This window comes from Trachypithecus francoisi, unplaced genomic scaffold (genome assembly GCF_009764315.1).
Source record: "Trachypithecus francoisi isolate TF-2019V2 unplaced genomic scaffold, Tfra_2.0 Lachesis_group2, whole genome shotgun sequence".
In the NCBI taxonomy this organism is placed as follows: Eukaryota; Metazoa; Chordata; class Mammalia; order Primates; family Cercopithecidae; genus Trachypithecus; species Trachypithecus francoisi.
The window spans coordinates 302,148-327,711 of record NW_022681465.1 but is presented as its reverse complement, the minus strand read 5'-3'; the positions used below and the strand labels follow the sequence as shown (position 1 = coordinate 327,711).

The 25,564-nt window shown below is 55.8% G+C and overlaps 1 pseudogene; it reads left to right on the top strand.

Annotated features, from left to right (window-relative positions):
• Window positions 1-25,564, top strand: part of LOC117064686 — a 98,983-nt pseudogene that overhangs the window by 13,024 nt on the left and 60,395 nt on the right.

The window sequence follows — 25,564 nt, the reverse complement described above, 5'->3', positions numbered from 1 at the left end:
CTGGGGGTGTAAAATGCTGTGTTTCCGTCTGCGATTCCACTGCATGGCCCAGTGGATGCTCTGCAGAGGAAGGCGCCCTCCCCTGCTGCTCTGCCCGCCGTCTGTCTCTCTCCCTCAGCATCACCAGGTGGCCGCGGCACGTCCTGGGGCTGCCATCACAAAGCACCAAAAACCAGGTGCCTGCAACAGCAGACATATCTGGTCTCACAGTTCCAGGGCCCAGGGTCCCCAACCGTGTGGAATCGGGGGTTGGCTGCACCCTGCTCCCGCTGAAGCTGCTGGAGGGGATGGCTCCGGCCGCTCTCCGTGGCTCGTCTTCTGGTGTTCACACTGTCTTTTCTCTGTGTGTCTGTGGCTGTTGGGTACCCGTTTTTGTAAAGATGCCGGTCATTGGAGTAGGGCCTACCTGAAATGGCCTTACCCTAACAGGACTATCTGCGAAGACCCTATTTCCAACTGCAGTCACAGCCACAGGTGCTAGGAGTTAGGGCTTGGACCTATGTGGGGGATGATCTGACCCTCCACACCTGGCTATTTCCTTATGCGCCACTAGAATCCCTTCTCTCCACTCTTCCTTTGGCCTGTGGCTTGGCCACGCGTGCCTCTGGGCTGTCACCTGCTCTCTGGTAGGTGAACCCTCTGTGGCTCCCCTGTACCCTCTACTCCACACCTGGATCTCCATTTCTAATGGAGCCCTTGGTGTCCCAGCCCTCGTCCATGCTGCCCCTCCCGCTGGCCGGCGCCGGGCTCAGGACAGCCTCCCCAGCTGCACCCCCCCGTGCCCCTGGGCCAGCAGCACGTGGCTTTCCATTGTGGCCTCTGGAGGGTGCCCACACTATCTGGCATCTGCAGGGACCTGGGCTGGTCTGGGAAGTGACCATCCAGGCCCTGTGGCTGCAGCCCCTGACCCTAGGGGAGGTCAGGTGCAGGGTGAGGGATATTGTATTGTGGAAAGTGGGGAAGAAATGGAATAAAGACCCCAGGTTAGGCGGACATTTGAGTGCCAGGCTTGGCCGACTGTCAGTGGCCTCGTGCTCAAGCCCTTCCAGAGCATGCCTCAGTGCACACGTGCCCACATCTGTTCTTCTGCAAATGGAAACAGACTCCACGGCCACCACATCCATAGGGCCTGTTGTGTGGAAGGGATTGGAATCTGTGTAACTCTGTTTAATCTGGAGAAATATCTTCCCAGCAAAGTCCTGTGCTGTGGCCCAGGGCAGCACGAGCTTGGCGGCGGTGCTGGAAGATTCACCAGCGCGGAGTGGTGCTGCGCCTTCCCAGCACGTGTCAGCTTTGAGCCCCGCAGGGACTGATGAGGTGCCAAGACGTGACGGGGACTGCACTGGGCCCCAGGAGTAGGGGCTGTGGGCTCGCTCTCCGCCTCCTCTCTTTTCCTGCCTGGAGAACAGGGCGGGGGAAAGGTTAGCAGTGTTACAAAGGGCACAGGGCGTGTGTCCTGGGCTGGCGCTGCCGCGCTGTTTGTTTACAAAATACAGATTGTTGCTAGGGGAGGTTCCGGCATAGCTAGGTTCTCATGACAGCTTGAGACCGAAACTTCCAGAGGGCAGGCGGTTTGCGTGGTGAAAGGGAGACACTTACTCTACTTCTTTTACTGTTTATTGCTCGTTGGAACATAAAGCACTACCAGGATAAAATTAAATGTGAAAGTAGAAGCAGAGAAAATTGAGAATGCAGTACCCAGTGTCTCCTATCCTGGGGCTCCCACCAGCTCAGGAAGGGTCACCCGCGTGGGTGGGTGATGGGCAGAGTGGCCAGCTGGGTCAGTCTGGGCAAAACGTAGCCAACTTAAGGTCACCAGCATCATTCCTGGGGGTGATGGATGTCCCAGGAGGACATCCTTTTGCAGAGCGCGGCCCTCGCTGGCGAAGGGCGGCCGATGGACAGCCGGGCACCGTAGTGTGCAGCAAAAGATTTGCTTCAACCTGGTTCTCATGAGAAAAGCTGTGAGTCCAGGGAGCTGTCCGGGGGGACGTACCGCCCTGGAATCTTAGCGGGGGTGTCCTTTGCCAGCTGAACCCTGGTTTCTGGGTGGATGCCTTCAGGGTGACCGCCCGGCCTCGGCGCCTGCAGGTTTGGAGACTGGCTCAGGGGCGCCACGGGTTTGCCTGGCAGGTTCAGGCCCAGGTCAGCCCTGAGCTCCTCCACATGGAAGTCAAGGGGTCCTGGTTAGGGCCACACCATCTCCAGGCTGTCTCCTGGTGGCCCCCGGCAGCAGCACCGTCTCCCTGGCAGTGGCTTCTGTGTGTGAAGCCTGGAGAATGTGAGGCTGCAGTTGGATGTGGTGACCAAGGCCTGGGTGGGCGTCCTCAGCCTGAGCTTCACCTGCTGCCCAGGCAGAGGCTCTGCCTGGCCCCGCCCTCCCTGCCCACCGGTTTCCAGCGAGGGAAGTGCTGCTCCAGCTTTGCAGAGGAGGGGGCTTCTCCTGGGTCACAGTACAGCTTCCTGCCTGGTCTCATTGTCCTCAGTGGCCACGGAGAGCGTCCCAAGGCTCCAGATGCCCTCTCTGTTGCCCCAGCAACCACATAAATAGTGCAGCGTCCCCAGCTCAGCCTGCAGGGAGCGGGTGCACGAGACAGCAGCCGGGATGCAGCCTCGTCACGTCGGTGTCACCAGCTGGACAGTGAGCCCTGCAGCCTCAGTCCACTCCCGTTTGACGGGGCCCCTGCAGGCCTCTCCTCTAGCATGGTGGGATCAGAGTGGCCAGTGCAGGCGTCTGATCAGTCCTGGCCCCCATGTGAGTTCCCCAGAGCTGGCTGGCCTCCAGCCGCACTGTCCAACTCCCACCGCACCCCAGCCTGGGCAGCCGCTCCCTAGTCCCATCCCCTTGGCATCCAGATCATTCTCTCCTGTCCTCCTTGCAGCCATGTCTGCACCCACAGAGCCTCCTCCTCAGCTCATGCCCACAAGCACCCAGGGTCGGGGCCACGTGGGTGCCTGGAAGATGCAGGGTATGCATCGCGTCCTGCCGAGGGCTTCGGTACCTGTGTCTGCGTTTTGGTCGGAACCAGCTTCACACTCAGGCTTCCCATGCATTACAGCACATTTCTTACGGGACCCTCGTCAGGGAAGGGCTGCTGCATAAAAACCCTAACCCCATGCCCCAGGGTGGTGCCAGGACAAGGCGGAGTGTGAGCCCAGCAGCAGCGAAGCTGTCCCAACATTGCCTGAGGGGGCTCCGAAGAGGGGCTCTGTCAGGAGGGACAGCAGCCCCCTGGCCTGGCACAGGACCCACCCTGCTGGCAGCCTTCTGCTAAACTCCCTGTGCGGCCTTTTGCACATGGCCAGCATCTTCCTCCTCGCCCCTGTGCCAAGGTGGACAGTGCTGTGCCCCGCAGGTCGGTAGCCTGCGTTTCCATGCGGTGAGGGCCTCTGGGCTGCCCTGTGGAGACGGCTGTCAACCCTGAACTCCTGGCTAGAAGGCAGTCCAGGGGCCAGGCAGGGTGACGGGAGGGCCCGGGCTCCACCCCTTCTGTTTGGTTGCCATGGGGAGTCTGTGTTTGTCCCAGGGTGAAAGGAGGAGGGAGCCAGGATCTGAGGGTGGGAGCTGATGTCCCGGTCATGGGGAGCCCAGCTTCTCCTGGCTCCAGGGGACAAGGACCCTCTCCCCAGTGTCCCCGCAGCCAGGCTCTGAGACGGAGGCCCAGGTGAGTCTGGGGTCCTTGAGAGAGTCTGGAGTCCCTGAGAGAGTCTGGAGGGGCCCTGAGTGAGTCTAGGGTCCATGAGCGAGTCTAGGGGTGGCTTCCCTGAGCAAGTCTCGGGGAGAGGGTCCCTGAGCGGCCGTCTGGGGTCTAGAGGGAGTGGGTAGATTGTGCAAATCCCTGCCTCCTCCCCCTCTCCTGCTGTCTGAGGCTGTGCTTCTCTCCCAGTGCCCGGGAATCTCTGGTATAAAAGAACCCAGGCTCCCCAGGGCCTTTGGGGCTGCGTCTGGCTGTGTTTACACCCAGGTCTGTCCCTCAAGGTGTAAAGAGCTTTGGGGTCACTGTGGTTGGCTGGGCTGGCTGAGCCTCTGGGGGTGCGGTGCATTCTTGTGGGGATTTGCCCTGTGTCCAACAGGGATGAACAGAAAGGGCATGGGGGCAGCCATCCCAGTCCCTGCTTGGCACAGGGCTGTGTGTGCAGGGCTGATGGGTGGCCTTGTCTCTTCTGGGCCTGGGTAAGCAGGGCTATATGTGTGGCGCTGGGTAAACAGGGCTGAGTGGGCAGGACTGGGTGTGCAGGGCCGGGTGAGCAGGGCTTGGGTGTGCAGGGCCATGTGTGCAGGGCTGACTGAGCAGGGCTCGGGGGGGAAGGGCTGGGTGTGCAGGGCTCAGGTCTGCAGGCTAGGTATACAGGGCTGTGTTTGCAGGGCGGGTGAGCAGGGCCATGTGAAGGGCTGGGCCTGGTTGAGTTGGGCTTGGGTGTATAGGGCCAGGTGTACAGGGCCAGGTGAGCAGGGCCAGGTGAGCAGGGCTGGATGAACAGGGCCGTGTGAGCACAGCCGGGCGTGGGTGAGCTGGGCTTGGGTGTGCAGGGCCCGGTGAACAGGGCCAGGTGAGCAGGGCTCAGGTGTGCAGGGCTGGGTGTACAGGGCCGTGTGAGCAGAGCCAGGCATGGGTGAGCTGGGCTTGGGTGTGCAGGGCTGGGTGTGCAGGGCTCAGGTCTGTAGGCCTAGGTGTACAGGGCCATGTGTCCAGGGCTGGGTGAGCAGAGCCAAGCCTGGTTGAGCTGGGCTCCAGTGTGCAGGGCTGGGTGTGCAGGGCTGGGTGAGTAGGGCTGACTGGCGGCGTCACCTCTCCTGGGCCCTTGGGCCTCATGGGGATGCCTCGTGCCAGGCTGACCAGGCCCTGGGCCAGGTTCTTCCTTGACGTGCCAGGTGACCGGGGGGATCTTCTCCTTCCACCTCGTCGTCCACATGATTGCCTCCTGCATCGACCCGGCCGAATTCAATGTCAGACTCATGAAGAACTACTCTCAGCCCATGCCGATCTTCGACAGATCGAAACATGCACACGTGATCCAGAACAGTTCTGCCACCTGTGCAAGGTCACCGTGTGAGTGCCCACCCTCGCCGAGGCCCCGCGGGTCAGGGTCACCTCCAGGGGGCCCGGGGGCTCAGGTCACTGCTGGCCCCACAGGCCCCTGCCGTGGCCACAGCTGACACTAATGGAGCTTCCAGGGACCGGCCCTGTGGCCCTGTTGCTGCGGGTGGATAGCCCCTCATTGTGCTGTGAAGGGGGCACAGTGCAGGCCGCCCCAATCCTCTGCAGGCAGGGCTGAGGCTGGAGGGCTGTGTCTGTCACCTGCAGGTGACCCGCTGTTCCCTGGAACGGAACGCAGTGGCACTCAGGCATGTTTGGTCCTCAGGCATTTCGTGCACGAGGTCCCTCCCGTGATCCCAGGGCAAGAAGCGCTGTCTGTCTTGGGGTTTTTTTTTTTTTTTTTTTTTTGAGATGGAGTCTCGCTCTGTCGCCCAGGCTGGAGTGCAGGGGCCGGATCTCAGCTCACTGCAAGCTCCGCCTCCCGGTTTACGCCATTCTCTCCGCCTCAGCCTCCCTAGTAGCTGGGACTACAGGCGCCCGCCACCTCGCCCGGCTAGTTTTTTGTTTTTTTTAGTAGAGACGGGGTTTCACCGTGTTCGCCAGGATGGTTCTCAATCTCCTGACCTCGTGATCCGCCCGTCTCGGGCCTCCCAAAGTGCTGGGATTACAGGCTTGAGCCACCGCGCCCGGCCGCCTTGGGGGTTTTCAAGGCAAGCCCCAGAGAAAGAGGGGGGGAAGGGTTCCAGTGTCTCCTGGGGCCTGGGGGGCATCCATGATGGCGTGGGGGTGGCTACAGGGCTGCTGTCGGCTGCAAGGGAGGTTCTGTAGGCACAGTTGGATCCAAGCCCCCAGCCTCAAGTCCTGGAACATAGGGCAGTGCGGCTCCTCCAGGACCATTGCCCAGAGTGAGGCTGGTGCAGGAAGGCTGGGGGGTTGTCTAGCTCGGCGTCTGCACCCACCACAGACACGGGCTCCTCCTGCCCTGTGGCTACCTCTGCCAGAGTGTCCTGCTTCTCCTCCTCCCCACAGGCCTCAACTCCCTCCCCCAGCCTCCCATTCCCCGCCGAACGCCCACTCCCCAGGCCGCACAGGGCTGGTTCCCCGAGGCACCTGGCTCCCGGTGATGGGCTCCGGCCCTGGCGCAGCCTGCGCACTTGGGGCCTGACAGCCATTCCCGATTCATCCATCCAGAACAAGAAAACCAAACACTGCTTTCCTGCAATAAATGTGTATCCGCTTCGACCACCACTGCAATTGGATCAACAACTGTGTGGGAAGTCGTAATTATTGGTGAGGGGCACAGCGGGGATGGCCGGCGCGGGCCAGGCTTGGGGGAGTTCAGAAGGGAGGGGTCTGTGGGCAGGGGTCCTCGTGGTGAAGGGTGGAGGGTCGTCTTGGGGCTGCATCCTGTCCTGAGGTGGTGACGTTTGGTGCCTGCGTGCCCTGGCCTCCTGTCTGGCTCTGGGGCTGTGGTGCAGCCGTCCCTGGACAAGCTCATCCACACAGTGTTAAGTCCCTGAGGCCCAACGTGGGCATTTGCTGGGCTGCCCTGGCTGAGGCCTCCTGAACCGCACTGTCCTGGGCCGGGCTGCTTCTCTCCACCCTGGCTGAGGCTCATCCAGCACAGGGTTGGGGCCACGGAAGGGCAGTGGGCACCCAGCGGGGACTGACGAGAGGTGTTTCCCCTGACTGCGGTGGAGGTGCAAAGACGGGGGTGGTTCCCCTGAGCCGGTGGAGGCGCAGGTGGGAGGTGTTTCCCCTGACTGCGGTGGAGGATCCAGGGACTCTCAAGGCCTGGTGTTCTGAGCCCTGGCTGTCAGCAGCCCTGAGTTGTGAAGATCACCAGGGAAAAGAACCACATCTGCCCCCAGTTACTCCGTGCTGACCTGAAAGAGGCCTTGGTGTGGGTGGGAGTGGGGACCAACGTCATCTGGTGTCACAGGACGTGCCGTGGGGTCCCTGCCCTGCCTCCCTGCCATCCCGCCTTGAGCACAGTGTGTGTCCAGAGTGGCTGAGCAGCCCGGCAGGGACAGAGAGGCTGCGTCACTGCAGAGTGAGTCCCAAGGCCGCACAAGATGGTAGGGGCCGGGGAGACCCACCTGCCTCCTCCCCGGGAGAGGAGCAGCTCCAGGACGGCCGAGGTGTGGCCGGCTCCTCTGGGTCACGCTAGCCCCGGGTGCCACTTCCTTCTGGACTCATTATGCTCTGGTGCCTCGAGCTGGCTCAGTCCGGCGGGGCCTGGCGGGGAAGGTGAGGGGGGTGCGGGCCCACAGGCAGGTGGCAAGGAGAGGGTTTGCCTTCCTCAGGAGGGGCGCTGGAGAGGCACCGTGTGGGCACCAAGTGCAGACGCCGCCTGTGAGTGAGAAAGGGGCGTCAGGAGAGCAGGGCTGGGGTCATGGGCGCCCTCGGCTCCGAGCAGCAGCCAATGCCGGCATCTGTGCCAACCTCACTTCTGTCCCTTCATCCGCCAGAGGCGGAGAGAACAACGGCATTGAGAGCAAGACGAGGAGAGTTGAGGAGCTGATGGCAGAGCCCCGCGAGGGAGGCTGCCTACTTCTTCGTGATAAGAGGAAGGGGGATGGAAAGAAGGCAGGCAGCCCTGGTGTCCCGGGAAGACCGTGAGCACTGGCCTCAGACTGTGCGGGCTGAACGTGGGCAGCAGGGGCAGGAGGCTGTGCTAACCAGGAGGAGACGGCCCTGGGCAGCTGTGGGGAGAGGAGGCCCCACGTGAATGGCTCTGCCTCATCCTACGGGCTTTGGTCTCTGTGGTCTTAGAGACCTGCCTTCCTTACTGGATGAAGAGAGGAGTTCTGTCCAGACAGTAGGATGAAGATGAGGGGTTTTTAATCCCTACAAGTGGGCTCAAGCCCAGGAGGACTGGGGGCAGGTAGGGCATGTCCGCTGCCTGGAGGGGCTGCTGCTTTGGAAACCCAAGCTGGGCGTGAAAAGCCTCGCCATGTCCTCCGCGCTGCGCGGCCACATCCAGCCAGGCTCCCAGGCTCAGCGCTGACAGGAGAGCGCACTGGTGGCGTCAGGAACCAGGACACCAGGAAGGAGGGCTGGGACCACCCGCCTGGTGGTCGCCGTGAGAGGGAAGCCAGCACACGGGAGCAGCAGTCAGGGAGCCCCTCACGCCGGAGCCACCCTCACCCTGGATCATCCAGAAGACTCTTGGAGGGAGAGGAGCGCCCGGAAGGCAGCTGTCCCTGCACCGCCTCCTCAGAGGACTGCGGGATTCATGCTCTGGACTCCAGTTGAAAATACAAAAGGGATTTCAACGAACTTAGGTGAACAGAATACACTGGAAAAGGTTAAAGGAGGTTAAAGGATCCTTTTTAAAAGAAGTCATAATGGCAGAAAGACCAAGGAAGACGGTTTAGTCGAAGTCGGTTCCAGGGACTGCTGCCCAGGATTGGATTTTCTGAATGGATTGTTTCTCCGTCTTGTGGGCAAAAACGAGAGGCTGGGAGCGGTTTTGGTTTCACGTCTATAGTATGCACGTTGCTTTTGGCTCAGTTGTGCACGAGAGCCTTGGAGAAGGGGGGACTGCAGCCGAGGAGCGGCCGGGCTCCTCCAGGGCCTCCTCAGCCCGAGTTCCCTTTGGGTGCAGAGATCCAGGTCCCTGAGCCTACAGGGCCTCCTGGGTACCACGGTGCTATCATGGCTCTCTCTTCCCCTGGCTTCAGTGCCTTTGCCTAGCATGGTGCCATGGAGACCCCAACACAGACCATGCTCAGGGCGCCCTGAGTGGACCCCACGTGCTCCTTGGCTGGGAGGGAGCCCTGTCTGAATGGGGTGGAGTCGGAGGTGCGGGCAGAGGCCCTGGAACCGTGACGCCGGAGACACCGTGTGACCCCCACGCTCCACTGGCCAGGTGGGCTTGGGCGAGTCGCATCGCGTCTCTGACCTCAGTTTCCCCACTCGTGAGGGGCTAATTCCCCTCCTCACAACCTCCTTGTTCCTTGTGGGGAGTAAATGAAACCAAGTTTGCAAGAAGTGCTGCCTGAGTTGTCAGGCGGTATGAGATGGTGGGAATGTCCCACGGCCACCCCTCTCCAGTGAGAGGCCTGGAGACCCGTCCCAGGATGGGATAGAGACAGGAGCCTGAGCTTCCAGGCATGGTCGGAAGTGGGGTTTGAGGCCAGTGTCGGGCGGTGGCCAGGAGCCCTCTCTCAGTGGATGCCCATGCTGAGCTGTCGCCTCCACCCTGCGGGCTCCAGAAGCCCTGTGCGTCCCTGCTCTGCCCCCGCGCCCTCCTATCTGCCCCCGATGCCCTGCACATCCCTGCACACCTACCCCTGCCCCCGGCCCCCCCACCTGCCCCACATGCTCCCACCCTGCCCCGATGCCCTGCGCGTCGCTGCCTCTGCCCCCATGCATCCCCACCTGCCCCTGCACCCCCACGCCCACCCCTGCCTGCCCTGCACACCCCTCCACCCTTGTGCCCCCCACACCTGCCCCCATGCCCCCTGTCCCTGTGGCCCCCACACGTGCCCTCATGCCCCTCTGCTCCTGTGCTCCCACACCTGCCCCAGCCTGCCCTGTGCCCCCCACACTTGCCCAGCCTGCCCCTGTGCTCCCACACCTGCCCCGGCCTGTCCTGCATACCCCCTGCCCCCGTGCCCCCCCCACCTGCCCCCATGCCCCACTGCTCCCGTGTCCCCACCCCCCATGCCTGCCTGTGTGTCTCCTGGCAGGTTCTTCTTCAGCACCGTGGCCTCAGCCACAGCCGGCATGCTTTGCCTGATCACCATCCTGCTGTACATCCTGTCCAGTACTTTGTGAACCCCGGGGTGCTCCGCACGGACCCCAACTATGAAGGTACGTGGCTGCCACTCTTGGGGGGCCTCAGCCTCACCTCCAGCATCTTCTGGGCAGTAGTATCGGATCTGGAGGTGGTCGGCCCCTCTTGCCCCAGGGAGAGGACAGGGTGGGCAGCACCAGGCAGGCTCTGACCTGGGCCAAAGGCAGTAGCCCAGGGTCCACACAGCCCAGCAGCCCCCAGCGTGCAGGAGGCAGGCTTGGGGAAGGCACTGGCTGCACTGCTCTGTGAATGCTGCAGGTCGCGACAGGTGAGAGACAATGGGGTCCGGCTCTGCCCTCGCCCTCCACAGTCAGCCCTGCAGCACCTGTCACGCCGTCCTGTGGGGCCACATGGCTGTGGGACAGTGGGGGTGTCTGTCCAGCAGGAGCCGCCCACGGGGAGAGAGAGCAGAGGCAGCGCTGAGGTGCTGGGCTGTAGTCTGCAGAGTGCTGAGGCTCTTGGCCAAGTGGGCCCAGAGCCTGGGATGCCCGCACTGAGCCACAGGAGGACGTGGCGGTGAGGACTGTGGGCTCCAGCGGCAAGTCCACGCAAAACCCGGACCCCGTGATGCCAGTGTCCTCGGGGTCTGTGATGCCAGTGTCCCCGGGAAGTGGGTCTGCTGCTGTGACTTAAGATCTGAGATGGGAATCTCATACTGGGTGGTCCCAGGAGGCCCAAATCCAGCCATGAGGGTGCTTAGAAGAGAAAGGAGAGACGTAGAGGGGAGACAGCCCGTGAGGACGGAGGCAGGGTTGGAGTCACACAGCCACAGCCCAGGGTCACCCGGAGCCCCAGGAGCTGGCAGAGGTGGGAGGACCTCCCTGGACCCTGTGGAGGCAGCGTGCCCACCTGTCCTGCAGCTGGATGTCAGAGCCCTGCCTCAGACTGCAAGAGTCTGCTGTGGGAGCTGCCTGCACCCGCTAACACTTGTATTTATCGCAGCCGCGCCGGGACCCTGACCAGGAGGACCTGGGCCAGAACAGCCCCTTGGGCTGTGGGTCAAGACTGCCAGTCTCGGCCCCAGGCGTGGCTGCGCCTGCACTGCGCACAGCCCAGGTGGCAAGAGAGGCAGGACTTGCCTGCCCTTTGTTCCAGAACATTCCGGAGCCAACACGGTGTGACTTTTTTTTTCAAGGATGAGCTTTGCCAGCTCCATGTGGAAGGCCCTAAAGCTCCTCCTTCCACTTTGAAGCGTGGCCGATGCCACCAGGGCCTCACAGCCGCTTCTGAAGCCCTTCCTGAAAGCCAGCTCCACCCTGGCGAGGCCCTGACCTCAGCGGACCCAAGCCCAAGACGGTGCCGTTGTGTTCTTCCCCCCGTAGCAAGTCACCTTCCCCAGCAGCCTCCAGGTTATCTGGGCTGTCACCATGGGGGATGCCAGGAGAGAGTGAGAGGCAAGAGGTGGCTGAGATGGCATGTGCTGGCTTCTCTCCTGGAGCATGCTGCTTCCACACAGTAGTGCCAGTGGCTCACTGTGAGTTCCTTGACTGTGGACTGAGCAATTTCCTGGGTGTGCTGTTCCCGATGATTCAGCAGGACTTTAAAACCAGCAGGGCCCTGAGCAAAGCAGCTCCTTGTTACCATGGGCTGGACTCCTCGTGATGTCACGGCTAAGGGGCAGTGTGGGGTCCAGCCTGGCCCAGGCACATTGAGCGGCAGTCCCGTCTGGCCGACTGTGGTGTTTGCCTTACTAGGATGGCCCCCGAGGCCACCAGTTCCAGAGAGGGTCCATCACCCAAAGACATCCATGCTGAATCCAACCTTCTGCCATTCTGCCTTACCCGACCCTCTCCCATTCTACCTTGTCTGACCCTCTGCCATTCTGCATTACGCCTGGCTTTTGGAAGTGTTATGGTTTTGAGTGTTGGCAGCCCAGTGTCTCAGAGGACTGTATCTTAGAAATGACCCCAGGCGAGAGCTGTGGCTTTCCTGTTCTATTTGAAGGCGGCTGTTTAGGTGCAGAGGGCCCAGGGACGTAGCGTGGGCCCTGAGGAAGGGATGGGTGCTGGGCCCGGCAGAGCCGGCAGGCGCTGTGACCCCTGCACTTAGTGAGGAAGGGGTGAGTGCTGGGGCCCTGGCACTTAGTGACCCTGTCGGAGCCTCACCTCCCAGATCCATAAAGAAGGGATCATAAAAACCAACCACAGGCAGCAGGACCCACGGGGCCTTCAGGTACGGGAGGCGTCCACTTGGGCAGGGAGGCATCCCTTGTGCCAGCTGTCCCCACGCTGCCCCATCCCCAGCAAGCTGTGGTCTGCGACATCCACCTGATGTGGCACCCGTCAACAGGTGCTGGACACAGTGTTTCTCCCTTGTCTCGACAGATGTCAAGAATACGAACACGTGGCTGCTGTTCCTTCCCCTGTTCCCGGTGCAGGTGCAGACCCTCATAGTCGTGATCATCGGGATGGTCGTGCTCCTGCTGGACCTGCTTGGCTTGGTGCAGCTGGGCCAGCTGCTCATCTTCCACATCTACCTGAGTATGTCCCCCACCCTAAGCCCCCCGATTCCCCCAAGCCTGCGTGGTCAGAGCTGCTCCTCTTACACATCTACCTTAGTGTGTTCCCGACCCTGAGCCCCCCATGCCTGGGGCCGGTGTCTTTGCCCCCCGTGTTCGCATGTGTTCAGGGTCAGCCTGTCCCAGAAATGAGATCATGGGCAAAAAGGGCAAATCACAGGAAGAAATTAAAGCCATGAGGGCCCAGCAGGCCCAGCTAGGAGCTAAACTCACACAGAGACCTGCAGGAGCAGTGCCAGGTGCTTGAAGTAACAAGTTTAAAATGTTCAGAGAAAATGAAATGGGATCTATTAGGGAAGAACAGGACATTATGAAATAAGAACAGGTGGACTTAGAAAAGCAGCAAGTAGAAATTCTAACAGTGAAAAATATTACAGGCAGGTCACCCACTAACCAGACAACTAAAGCGAGAGTTGGTCCTGCTGAGTCTCACAGCGGGCACAGTGTTAGGCGGTCAGTCATGTTGCTGAACCAGGGAGGGTAAACTCTCCAGTCCCAGGGAAACCTGTTGTTGGAAGTGACAACAACGTCCCTGCTCCTGGCATTAGCCGTTTTGGTCATGCTGGGCCAGCTGCAAAGCGTCTTCCATTCTCTGAGCAGTGGTGGCCCCGAGGCTGTGGCCTCTCAGGGGGTTTCTTTGGACACGGGCAGCAGAATGTGTCCAGGCCAGCCTCCAAGAATGCCCTGCTCCCAACAGCTTGGCCAAGCCCTGGTCAGGGCGGAGGGAGTCGGGTGGGTCAGGCTCTGGGCTCACCCCCATCTGTAGAGCAGCCCCTGCCTGCAGTTGTGGCGAGAATGCCCGGCTCAGAATGGACGTGCACCACCAAGAGGCTCCTTGTTCATAACCAAAGGTTACCCTACAAACCACCGTCCCCACACAACCGTGGGAACATTTTATAAGACACCTTTAACGCACATCTTGCAGTCACTGTTGTCTTGCCTGAAGGTTGAATTTTTTTTTAATGAAAGTGCAATGAAAATCACTGGATTAAATCATATGGACACAGTGCTGAATGTGGTGTTTTCAGAATTTTAATTTTGGACATCAAGGCCAGTGCCTGTATAGAATAGGTGCTTAGGATATATTTACTGAATGGAATGGAACTAAAGTCTCAGATGTAACTTCACAGAGACATGCGTCTGCCTTGTAGAATGTCTCCGGCTGCCCGTTCCTGAAGCCTAAACCCTTAAGAGTGAGAAGTCATTTGGGCCTCTTTCAAAACTCTCCACCCCTCTTAGAATCAGGAATATTTTAAAAAGTACTTTCTAGAATTATCTAGCAGTCTTTCTTATATTTAAATATTTTGGGGTTACCACAGAGGCTTTCCTGGAGTTTCACTCCACCCAGAATTCATCATCTCTCCTTATCAGGAAATCTCTCACCCTCAGATGCTCAGAGTCAGGGCAAGTCCCCCCACAACACGAGAGTCGGCCAAGCTTGGGCCGAAGCCCACGTGGTCTTTTCCACACGTGCTGCAGATTAACAGATGCCCAAACTGCCCAGTGATACAAAGTCTGCACTTGTCATTCTTTCCAATTTTGTGCACAAAATGTTTCCTGGGTTAAAATAGTCAGTGCCCACTGTGTGCTGAGCACGTGAGGGGGCTATAGGCTTCTGTGGGCGAGGTATGGTCACCTGCACGCTGGGGCGAGAGGGTGAAGAATGAGACAGAAACAAGTGTGGACGGCCCTTGTGCTGTGAAGAAGCTGGCCCTCGCCTCAGGCGGCGGAGGAGCAGGGGGCAGCAGCAGGCACGGGGGTGCGGTCCCAGGGGCCACGGAGACTGTGCCTGACCGGGGCGTCGCCTGGACTCTCCTGCTCGTGGTGGATCCAGAAGCCCCCAGAGGAAGCTTAACCCATGGAAGGTGCTGGAGCCCAAGAGGCCATCCACCCCTGATGCAGGCTGTGCCCGAGTGGCTCTGCCAGCCCCGGCCACGGCCACACAGTGCAGAGCATGCCTGGAGCTGGCTGCCGCTCACACATGCACTGTTCAGTGGGCATATGGGGGCAGAAGGCCAGGCCCCCAGCACACGGCCCACCCCGAGGGCCGACACCAGCACCCTGTTGCTCCCAGGTGCCCGGCTGTAGTCCTGGAGGCAAAGTGGGCACTTGTGTGCTTGACCATAGGTACAGACACACAACCTATTGCTTCGCCCCTGCATTTGGGACCAAGCTCGGGCGCCGCTGATGGCTACACCGTGTGCCTCTCCTTTCTCAAGGCTTCGACCCGCACGTGACTCCCACGCTGGCCCTGAACGTGGCACCATTGGTGCTGTGGAAGCCTGTGCTGCTGGCGTTTGGGGAGGCGTGGCCCACACACAGACTGCTTCCTGAAGGGTATGAGGTCCCAGAGGACGAACCTTTGCCATCTGGGGGCATCAGCCATTTGTTCCTGTCTCCTGCAGTAGTACCTGTCCCCACATCAGAGACCAGCGAGGAGATGCCCCCGCCAGCCTATGTCAGGCCTGGGAAGAGCAGGGAAGTGCAGTGGGCCTGAAGCCATGTGGGGCTGGGAGGGATGGCCTGGTCTGTCCTCCGAGCCAGGCACTGCATTTGCAACAGGCTTCTTGAACACAAAACCCAAATCAGGTGTGGGAGAAACATGAAAGGACAGGCAGGTGGCTGCTGTGGGCAGACAAACTCACACGACCACAGCAGACAGCATGATGCCTGGAGGCACGACGCCCTGGCCTAGTCCCGCCCCCATGACCTGGAGCCTCCCTGGGCAGTGACTCCAGGACAGCTGGGAGCTGCTTCTCTACCTGGCAGGGCTCCCGGCTCCACAGCCCCAGGCGACTCCCAGCCTCCCTTGCTTTTGGCCTCTGAGACCGTCGATGCAGGAGGTGTCTCACCACAGGCTCTCCTGGTCACCCAGTTGGCCCAAGGGGCTCGGGAACGTTCCCCAGAGGAGTCATGCCGAGGAGGGGACCTGCATACAGCAGGGAGGTGTGGCCACGAGCCCTCCCAGCTGGCTCAGGGCTTGTGTGGTGTGGAAGAGGCCAGTGCAGAACAGCTGATGGGACCTTCTCTCTCTGCAGGGCCTCGCCCCCAGTGTACCTACCGGCAACCTTAGGCACCTGCCCTTGGCTGGTCAGCCACCCTTGGACCTGGGAGACTGTGGCTCTGGGCATGGGCTAGAGTTCCCTTTCCCAAACAGCTGCTGAGGCTCCAAGGAAGACCCTGGACTCTCGCTAAAATGCGGCTCAGTCCCCACCCACCCATCCTGTGGCTGCCTGTGGCCTCCAGGAGGAGGTGGTGCAGGGTGGCCTGCTGTGGTTGTGTGAGTTTGTCTAGTGTGGAGACATCCCAGCTGAGCCAGAGAAGCCACAGAAACCATGTCAGGGGTCCTGGTCACCGAGGCGTTTCCCGAAGGATCTGAATGTGGGCAGGGCAGGCAGTGAGAAACGCGGGCCACCTTGTGCCCGACGTCCCAGGGGGAAGCCAGGCACACAGAGCTGGCAGGCAGCCTTCAGGGTCATCCGTGAATCATGGCGAGCTCGCAAACACGGGGAAGGGTGGCCTGGGGAGCTGTCTGGGACTCAAAACCAGCAGCACTTAAAGGTCCACTGAGGTCACGTGACGATGGGCCTCCGTGGGCCCCTGGGTCCCAACCTGGGCGACTGGAGTGATGAGTGCTTCCATGAGCAGAACATGGGCCACGGGTCTCTCAGACCTTGACAGAGCCAGGGCTGAATGTGTTGATTTTAGGGTATTTAGACATCAAAGAATAGATTTCCAGGACAAAGTTGTAGATTGGTTATTGTTAGTTGTGGTAAAACTGCCCCATAGTGTAGCCGCTCAGTGCATCACCTCAGCCTCTGTGGTCAGGAGGCCAGCACCTCTGAGCTGTGTCTCTGCCAGGGTCCCTGGAGAGGTGTCCACTGGGGCTCTGGGCTGTGTTCTCATCCAGAGGCCTGAGAGGCCATCTGCCTCCCACTCCATGAGGCTGAGGCAGCTGTGGAGGGTGGTCCTCGGGGCAAGGTCGCCAGTCTCCTATGCAGGCTCCTGGAGGTGCAGCCTGGCCTGCATGTGTGTTCTGTTCATCTGGGGGCAGGTGTCGGGTGGGGGGCCACGGGGGGCTGTGTCAGAAGCAGCTGGCCATTCAAAGACTTCATTTTGAAGTTGGGAGACGGACCTTGGAGAGTCCTCAGTGCTCGTGGCGAGGGCACAATTCCCTGAGCAGGTGAGTGATGTGGGGCTGCCTTCCAGAGATGGATGGGAGCCACATTCACGGCAGATCGTAGAGAAAACTGCTTGATGAGGTCAGGGAAGCACAGCCTTCCCCACATTGCCCGCCCGGCCAGGGAGCCCTGGCCATGCTGGAGACCCTGGGCCTGCCTGGGAGGTTTTGCGGCTTCCCTGCCCTCAACCTCACCATGACGCTCAGGTTAACTGTTTCCCACAGAGCTCACCCGCACCAAGTGGGCCTCTGGGAGCCACAGGGCACGCTGAAAATCTGGTTTTGATGGTATTTGTGCAAACCTGGGCAAAAGAACATATATTTTAACTTGAATATAAACAAGCACAAGTTTGTGTGCTCAAACCACGACAGGTTCTGGGGGGTGTGGAGGACTAGCCAGAGCCATGTGAAGCAGCTCAGGGCCCGGCCAGGGCCGAACACCCAAAACACTGCAGGCGACGGGGCTGGCTGGCTGCAGGCAACTCCATAAGGCACCCACCGCCATCTGCTCCTCACTGCAAATAGGCCTCTGTGGGCGGCTGCCCCAGTCTCCAGAAATAGTCACGAGACATCAGCTCTCACGGTGTTGGTGCTTAGGGAAAGAAGCATGGAGATTTTGGCACCTCCACGGAAGCTCGTGGCTGAAATAGGTGCAGAGCCCATTTGATTACGTTTATTAAGACGAGTCTTTTAGATAAACGGGTATCTCAGGTTTTCCTTTGCTTCAATGTGCTGCTTTGCTGCCTGCATTGCAGGCCGGGTGGATGGGGCTCTGGCCGGCCTGCTGAGGTGGGCTCTGTGCAGGGCTGCAGGGATATGACCTGTCTCAGCCCCATCAGAGGCTGTTCTGAGTGGCACTGACGACACTTGTGTTCACCTCCTGGGCCTGGGGCTCTTGAGTACCTGCAGGAGTGTGTGCTCCCAGGACCCGCTAGCCAGCACCTCGGGGTGGCCGCCACACTGTGTGGTCCTCCGACTTCAAGGTCTCTGTGCATCCCCCAAGGTGTGCCCCACCCCGTGTCCAGATGTGAGGAACCCCGCAGGCCACCTGGACCCTCAGACAGAGCGGCCCCTCCTGAGCTGGCCTCTGACCCCCGCCAGTGTTCCCAGGGGATCTGGAGCAACCTCTCAGGCTGCGTGGTATGGGGGACCCAGGTCTGTGAGAGCCAGCTTCTCTTCTGACACCACTGACGATGCAGCTCAGTGAGGCCTTGGTGGGCAGGGGGGCGTGGGCCGGTGCCGGTCCCCAGGTCACAGCTGCAGACCTCTCTTGCTGACCATCAGCTAGCTGTGGAGCTGGACCCACGAGGCGCCTGCACCCATCCTGGCCTCACAGGGCCTGCATGGTGGGCGGAGCACGGCTCCCTGCGCAGGGGCTGGGTCAGTGGCGCTGGCTGCCTTTCTGAACTGTCCTGCGGGCGCTGTGCAAAGCTGCAGGGCTGGTAACTTGTCCTGTTCCTCCTTTCCCCTTTCCAGAGGCCAAGAAGATGACCAGCTTTGAGTATCTCAGTAAGACCCGCAAAGAAGCGAGTTCAAAACACCAAGCGGCGAGGAAAGATCCACACGTGCAAATGGAGGAAGGATTTCTCCAGGTACTGCTTGTGTCTCTGTTCCATGTCTCAGGCCTGGGACAATGTCTAAGGTCAGTCTGTGGTTGGGACCTCTCAGCCATGCTGCTTTGCTTCAGGGTGGTGCAGCCTGTGAACTCTGCTGTGAGTGTGTGTAGTGCGTGTGTGTCTGTGTGTGAGGCTATGTGCATGGGTGTGTCTGTGTGTCTTTGTGAACTGAAATACCAGAAATGCACCAATGACTTCCTAGTGCAAAGATAGTAATGGAACTGAGTCTTCTAAACATTTCTATACTTCATTATACATCTTCTATCTCTCCTAAGGTTGAAATGTGCTTTGTGCATCTTTTTTTTATAGACAGAGTCTCGCTCTGTTGCCCAGGATGGAGTGAAGTAGTGAAATCTCAGCTCACTGCAGCCTACACCTCCTGGGTTCAAACAATTTGCCTGCCTCAGCCGCCCAAGTAGCTGGGATCGCAGATGTGTGCCACTACGCCTGGTTAATTTTTGTATTTTTAGTAGAGATGTGGTTTTGACATGCCAGGCTGGTCTCAAACTTCTGGCCTCAGGTGATCCACCCACCTTGGCCTCTGAATGTGCTGGGATTACAGGCCTGAGCCTCTGTACCCGGCCTGAAACATGCTTTTTAACTTAAGGAAATTAGTTCCCTTTCCAGTTAAGGGACATGAATTATTATAACTAACTCAAGAAGACATAGAAAATCTCAATAGACATTGAACAGCCAAGAGACTGAACTACTAATTTAAAATCTCCCAGTGAAGAAAAATCCCAGGCCCTGAAGTCTTCATGCATGAATTCTAGCAGAGATTTTAAGAAAAAAATACAATACCAACTACACACAGACTCTTTCAGAAAACAGAGAAGGAAGCAACACTTCCCAGCTCATTCAGCAGTGCCACCATCAACCTGACACCAAAGCCAGATGTTCGTTAAGCCAATACATTCAGGAGACACAGGCAAAGACCACTGATAAGACCTTGGCAAACCAAATCCAGCAGCACCGGGCAGGACCATGCACTGTGGCCAGGTGATACCACTCCAGGGGTAAGCAGTGGCTTAAGGCCTAGAAATCAATGACTACAGCTCAGCACGTTAGTCCAATAGACAACAGTGACCATGTGATCAAGCCGATCAATGCAGAAAAGGGTAGTTTCCAGCAAGTTCCCATTCATGATTTTTAACAATCTCAGTGACCTAGGAATGACAGAAAAGCACCCTGTGGACCTGACATGACATTTCCTGGTGAAAGGCTGGTGACCCTCTCTTTGAGGCTGGGCACAGGTGATGACACCCCTTCCTCCTACTTCTAACGTCACAGGAACATTCCGGCCGGCCCAACGCAGCAGGGAAAATGAAGGCACACAGAATACGAAGTAAAACTGTGTTTATTTGCAGGCAGCAAAATCCTAAAAGTATGTTTTAAGACCCAGTTAAGATAATAAAATTGCTTAACAAGGATGTGGGGCCCATATTAAATACATCCTCACACATCTCTATCCACCAGCAATGAAAAATCTGGGTTATATTTTTAAAACTTCCTTTCACAATCTTATAAAAAAGAATAAATTCGACAAACCTTGTGCAAATATGTACACTGAAAGCTACACACCATGACTGAGAGAAGTCAGAGATGCTCTATTGAGTGAAGAGTTCATAGACTGGAAAAAAGTACTATTAAAAGAGCAATTTTCCCCAACCTGATGTACAGATTTACCCCAATCCCTGCTGAACCCCAGCAGGCTTCTGGTTTAGCAGAAATGACAAGGCGGTCCTGAAATGTATATGAAAATAAAATTCAAAAGACCTAAACTATACTAGCTAAAACTTTTGAGAAAAAATAAAATTGGAGAACTTATGTAACGAGACTTTAAATTTTACTATAAAGCTGTAGCACTAAAGACAGTGTGGTGCTGACATAGAGAGAGACATAAAGCTACAGTAATAAAAACAGTGTGGCACCGACATAGATATACGGAAATGGACCAGAAGAAAGGTCCAAAGTTAAACCTTTCATTTATGGTCAATTGACTTTAAATAATGGTACTAAAATAATTAAATGGGGAGAAATTATAGTTCAACAAGTGGTACTAGAACAATTGGATATCCACATGGAAAAGAAAAAAGAATGATTGAGTTCTTCATACCTGTACAAAGATTACCCAGGACCACTTCATTCCCCACAACAAAATTAGCCCCAAATCCATCTGACACCTAAACTTAAAAGCTGAATGTAGAACACTTCTAGAAGCAAGCATAGAATGAAATCTCTGTGATCTGTAGTGAGACAAAGCTTTTCTTTGATATGATACCAAATCACTGGCTATTAAAGAAAAACATCATAGTTTGGACTTTACCAAATTGGAAAATACTTGCTTTTCAAAAGTCACCATTAAGAAAACAAAAATATAGGCCGGGCGCGGTGGCTCAAGCCTGTAATCCCAGCACTTTGGGAGGCCGAGACGGGCGGATCACGAGGTCAGGAGATCAAGTCCAGCCTGGCTAACACCGTGAAACCCCGTCTCTACTAAAAAAAAATACAAAAATCTAACCGGGCGAGGTGGCGGGCACCTGTAGTCCCAGCTACTTGGGAGGCTGAGGCAGGAGAATGGCGCAAACCCGGGAGGCGGAGCTTGCAGTGAGCTGAGATCCGGCCACTGCACTCCCGCCTGGGCCACAGAGCGAGACTCCGTCTCAAAAAAAAAAAAAAAAAGAAAAGAAAATAAAAATACAGGCACACATGAGAGAGATTGCAGGTTTGGTTGTAGAAAACGACAATAAAGTGAACTTCTCAGTAAAACAAGTCACGTGAATTTCTGGTTTCCCAGTGCATATAAAAGCTATGTTTACATGACACGTGTGCAACAGCATTATGTCTAAAAACTATGTGTCTGAATTAAAAGTGCTTTATTGCTGAAAGCTGCTTCCACCGACACTCAAAGTGAGCACATGGTGCAGGGAAAATGGCGCCGATAGACTTGCTTGACCAGGGTTGCCACAAACCCTCAATTTGTAAAAAAAAAAAAAAAAAAAAAAGCATCTGTGAAGTGCGGTAAAGCAAAGCACAATAAAGCAAGGTGTTTGTTCCTGTGCCCACAGACAAAGAAAATATTTTCAAGTCTTAGACTGATGTCCAGAATACACAAAGACACAAAGAGCTTTCAAAGTGCAATTGTAAAAAAACATTAAAAAAAAAAAAAACCCAGTTTTCAAATGGGCAAGAGAGCGGGGCACAATGGGAAGCACATATAATCTCAGTGCTTTGAGAGGTCAAGGAAGAGAATTGCTTGAGGCCAGAAGTTCAAGACCAGCCTGGGCATCTCTACAAATAAATAAAAATACATACATACATAAAATGGGCAAAAGATTTGAACAAACCCTTACCAAGGTAGATATATAGATATATGGATGCCACATAAGCACATGGAAAAAAATGTCAACATCGTTCTACATCAGGCAGCTGCAAATTAAAACCACAATCAGATACTACCACACACCCAGGAGAATGCCTGTCATCAAAAAGACAGACACCACCGAGGCTTGGTGAAGTTGTAGAGAAATTGCAAGTCTCCTCCGTTGCTACTGAGAGTTAAATGAGGGTGTAAAGTGCCACCACTTTGGAAGGCAGTTTGGCATTTCTTCAAAAGATAAATGTCTATGACCAGAATCCCACTCCCAGTTTCTCACCAGAGAAATGAAAACGCGTGCACACGTAAGTGGTTCTGAGATCTGAACTCAGGGCCCAAGAGAACCAGGTACCATTCCTCAAACCCACTAATAATAGACTTGACTTTTATGTAAGAATCAGCTGCAGGTCGACAACTTCTTTTTTCATGTTACGCATTTTCGTTTACCCCACAGCAAAGAGACGGCGCCCTGGGCTCATCTGCACAGGGGTAAGTTGCCAGCTTCTTGCAGTTGCTTGGTCACTGAAGAATAGCTGTATTCTTTTCTTAACTCAAATGACTAGAAAATAATTCACCTATGATGAGACATTTTGACATCATGGGATGATGCAGTAGAAGAAAAAATAGTTTTGTTTAGCGTTGTTAAATTATACCAAATCATCTATCTTGATGTGCTTGTCTTACTTGCAGAAACTACATTCTTCACTCCCTTCTTCATAACTAACATCTAAACTAACGCACAAGAGTAAGACCCGCTTATTTATTTCTACATCTCTCCATGAACACTGTGTGTAGTTGTGAGTCTGAATGTTTTCTGATGATCTCTCATAGTGTTTCGTATAAATTGTAAGCTCTGAGAGTCCAACCCGTTCCTGAGTCAAGGTGGTAAGTAAATGGGAGCTCTGGGGGCGCCGTGACCCTGGAGCCCCGCCCAGCAGGGCCGGGGTTGGCTTCACAAACAGGGTTTCAGGAAGCGTCTTTGAGCCAGAGTTGTGCGGTGCAGGTCGTTTTATTTTGGAGGCTAAGAGTCAAAGCCGCCCGCATTTTCCATCTTCACAGCCTCTTTCTGATGACTTCCCCAAAAGGGTGGAGCAGTTCACACTGCATTCAACCCTGTCACTCTTTTCAGCATGAGATACTAACAATATGTTTAGTTTTATTCAAAGAAAATATGTTATATTTTAATATGCATTTCCTTACTACCATTAGGACTGAAGATTTCTTCATGTTTTGACCATTTTACCATTTTTCTGGTGTGAATTAACGTTCAACAGTTGGGTTATTTGGATTATCAAACATAACAGCTCTTTGCATGTTAGGAACCCTATGGGATCTTTCACAGCATAGAGGTTGTAAACTTTTCTGAAGCCAAATTTGTGAAAATTGCCTTTTATCTTGCCTTAAAAAGTCTTCTTTATTCTAAGGTTATACAAATATCCTCCACTACTCTTTGCTAATATAGTCCTATGTTTTGTTTGTTACCTTTACATTTTGACTTTTCAGGCCAGACGGCATTTATTTTTGTATTTGGTAACAGAGGAGCTAAGGTTCTTTAATCCCAGCAAAGTAGCTGTTGGTTTTCGCCTCTTGTGTTGGGTAATGCTCCTCTCCCTCATACTGAAAAGGCTTTCCTGGCTTGCTGTGTTTCCCTGAGCGCAGGGCAAGGTCTGTGTCTGGACGCTCGTCTCTGTCTCATGGGTCTGTGTCCTGGAGCTGCATGCACCATCTGTTTAAATTATAGAACCTTATTTAGCTACTGTATTTTAATATCTGGCAGGCAAACCTCTGTCTAAAGTTTTTTTTCATTTTTCATTTACTTTAAACAATTCTTACACATCTGTTTTTAAATATGAGCTTTAAAATCACTCTGTCCAGTTTCAAGAAACATGAACTTCAAACTGGAGTTGCAGTAGCCACAGACCTGCCCTTGGGAGAGGCCTGCATCACAGCCCCCACAGAGAAGCAGCAAAGCGTTTGAATTGCATTTGGGACTCTCATGGAACAGTGGTCCTTTAAGTAAAATAGAAAAATGCTTTCTCTGTGATGCATTTTGGACAAGATTAATAGAAACCTAAGTATAACCAGAATTGTAAACTTCCACTCGAAAACCAAAACAAAATGAAAAACAAAAATTTTAATGATTGCCAAGTCAATGTATATACATTGTAGAAAATTTGGGAATGGCAAAGATTGCCAGGTAGAAATGAAAGTCATGTAGAGTCTCTGACTCACCTTTAGCCACTGTGGGTGTCTTCCCGGTCGTCCTTTTGAATGATTTTTCTGTGTACGATGTGCATGAAGTGCTGATTTATAAATTCTAGTCACCTTGTACAGCTGTTTTGGAGTCTGCTTTTGAACTTCAAATATTGTGAGCTTTGTTCTCTTAAAGGAAAAAGAATGGCTTGTATGGGTATAAATCATCCTGTCTTTGGGATCTCTTAACGGTCCCCATTTCTGGAACAGTGTGTTTGATTTTCAGTCCAGTCTGTGCTTTTCCGACAGACTGATGAGCTAACCTCGTGTGGAAAGGGTTAAGATGTTGCAAGTGGGATAAAGACAGTGCAAGTTGACAGGTCCTCTAGATGCCATGGGCACCAAGACACCCATCGCCTACCTTCTGTTGCAGGAACTGTTTGCAGGCCACCTGGTAGTTTGGAACACTTGCCCACATGGACAGCTAACCACTCATAGCCATGGTCTTGACTGCAAGCCTGGCGTCGCCCATCACAGAGTTCCTCCGTGTCAGGAAAGACATCTGCATCCCATGGCACTGTGCCAATACCAAAAAAATCCTGTCACTAAATGCCTGTGGAGAGTGAGATGTGAAGCACAGTCGGAGTTTAGGGGGAGCTTAGGGAAGGGTACACGGCATCTGCTGCAATGGTAGCTATCAGGCCGTTCACAGAGAGCATTTCTTCGAAACGGTCCATCACAGCCCGTGTTTCCTCTACGCTGCTTCGGGTGATTCAATGCGGGGTGTGCTCAAGCGGAGCAGACAGGATGCAAACGTGGACACAGCAGGGCCCCACAGGCTTCCCATCTAACTTGAGGGGGTTCCCATCAGCTCGTGTCCACCAGGTGGCTGGGGTTAGCTTCCCATTTGCCCCAGCAAATTTCTACAAATCTACTCATTCAGCACAACACTCCGAGTCAGCTCCGTGGGTCCAGGCCTAGGTAGGCCAGCGGGTCTGTGCCGAGGGCCTTGCAGGGCAGGAGGCGCGGTCGGTGGCCAGAGTGCTCTCAGGCTCCTGTGGAAGAATCTGCCCCAAGCTCATTCAGGACACAGTGGCAATCACGGCTCTCTCGGGCTCCATGTCGCCCCCCCCCGAACTTCCTGTCAGCACTGGGTGTCGCATCTTCCCGCTGCTTTCAGTCTCTGGGTTCTTCCTCCTCATTTCTCTGTTTTTTGAGGCTCAGGTGATTACGTGGGGTCTGCGTGGATAATCCAGTTCCCTCCTCCTGTCTTAGTGTCCTCTGTCTGCTGCAAGAGATTGCCACGAATGCGTAACACTGTGGACTCCAAGGTGCCACTCTGTCCATTTGCCAATGAGCCAGGCTACACCGACTGAGGACACGCACTGGCTGAGGCTCTGGTCTAGGGCGGGGCCTGCACAGTGGGAGGAGGCCCTGCTTTGCAGTGTCCCAAGTGGGAAGGAGTCCTGGTCCTTCACACAGGAAGCTCCTTGTGTTTCCTACTGTGCAGTAACCCAGGAGCACTCAGACAATCTCCCAGGAGCTACTGGTCTCCTGGTCCTGAGACACATGGTCCCCACAGCAGTGGTGCTTACAGGACACACTGCAGCCTCCAGTGTTGCCCTGAGACCCCCACAAAACTGAGATGAGTTTCTCTTCTCCTGCCTGTCCCACCAGAGTCAAGGCCAAGAATTCTCTGCTGATGTTTAAGCGCCTGTATCGACACTCTACTCCCTTACCCTCGGACAAGAGGTCGTCGGAACAGGTAAGTTACAGTCACTGGCGATGTACCCTGAGGATGGGGTCGTGTGCAGAATGTGTGGTCTGAGGTCCCCCAA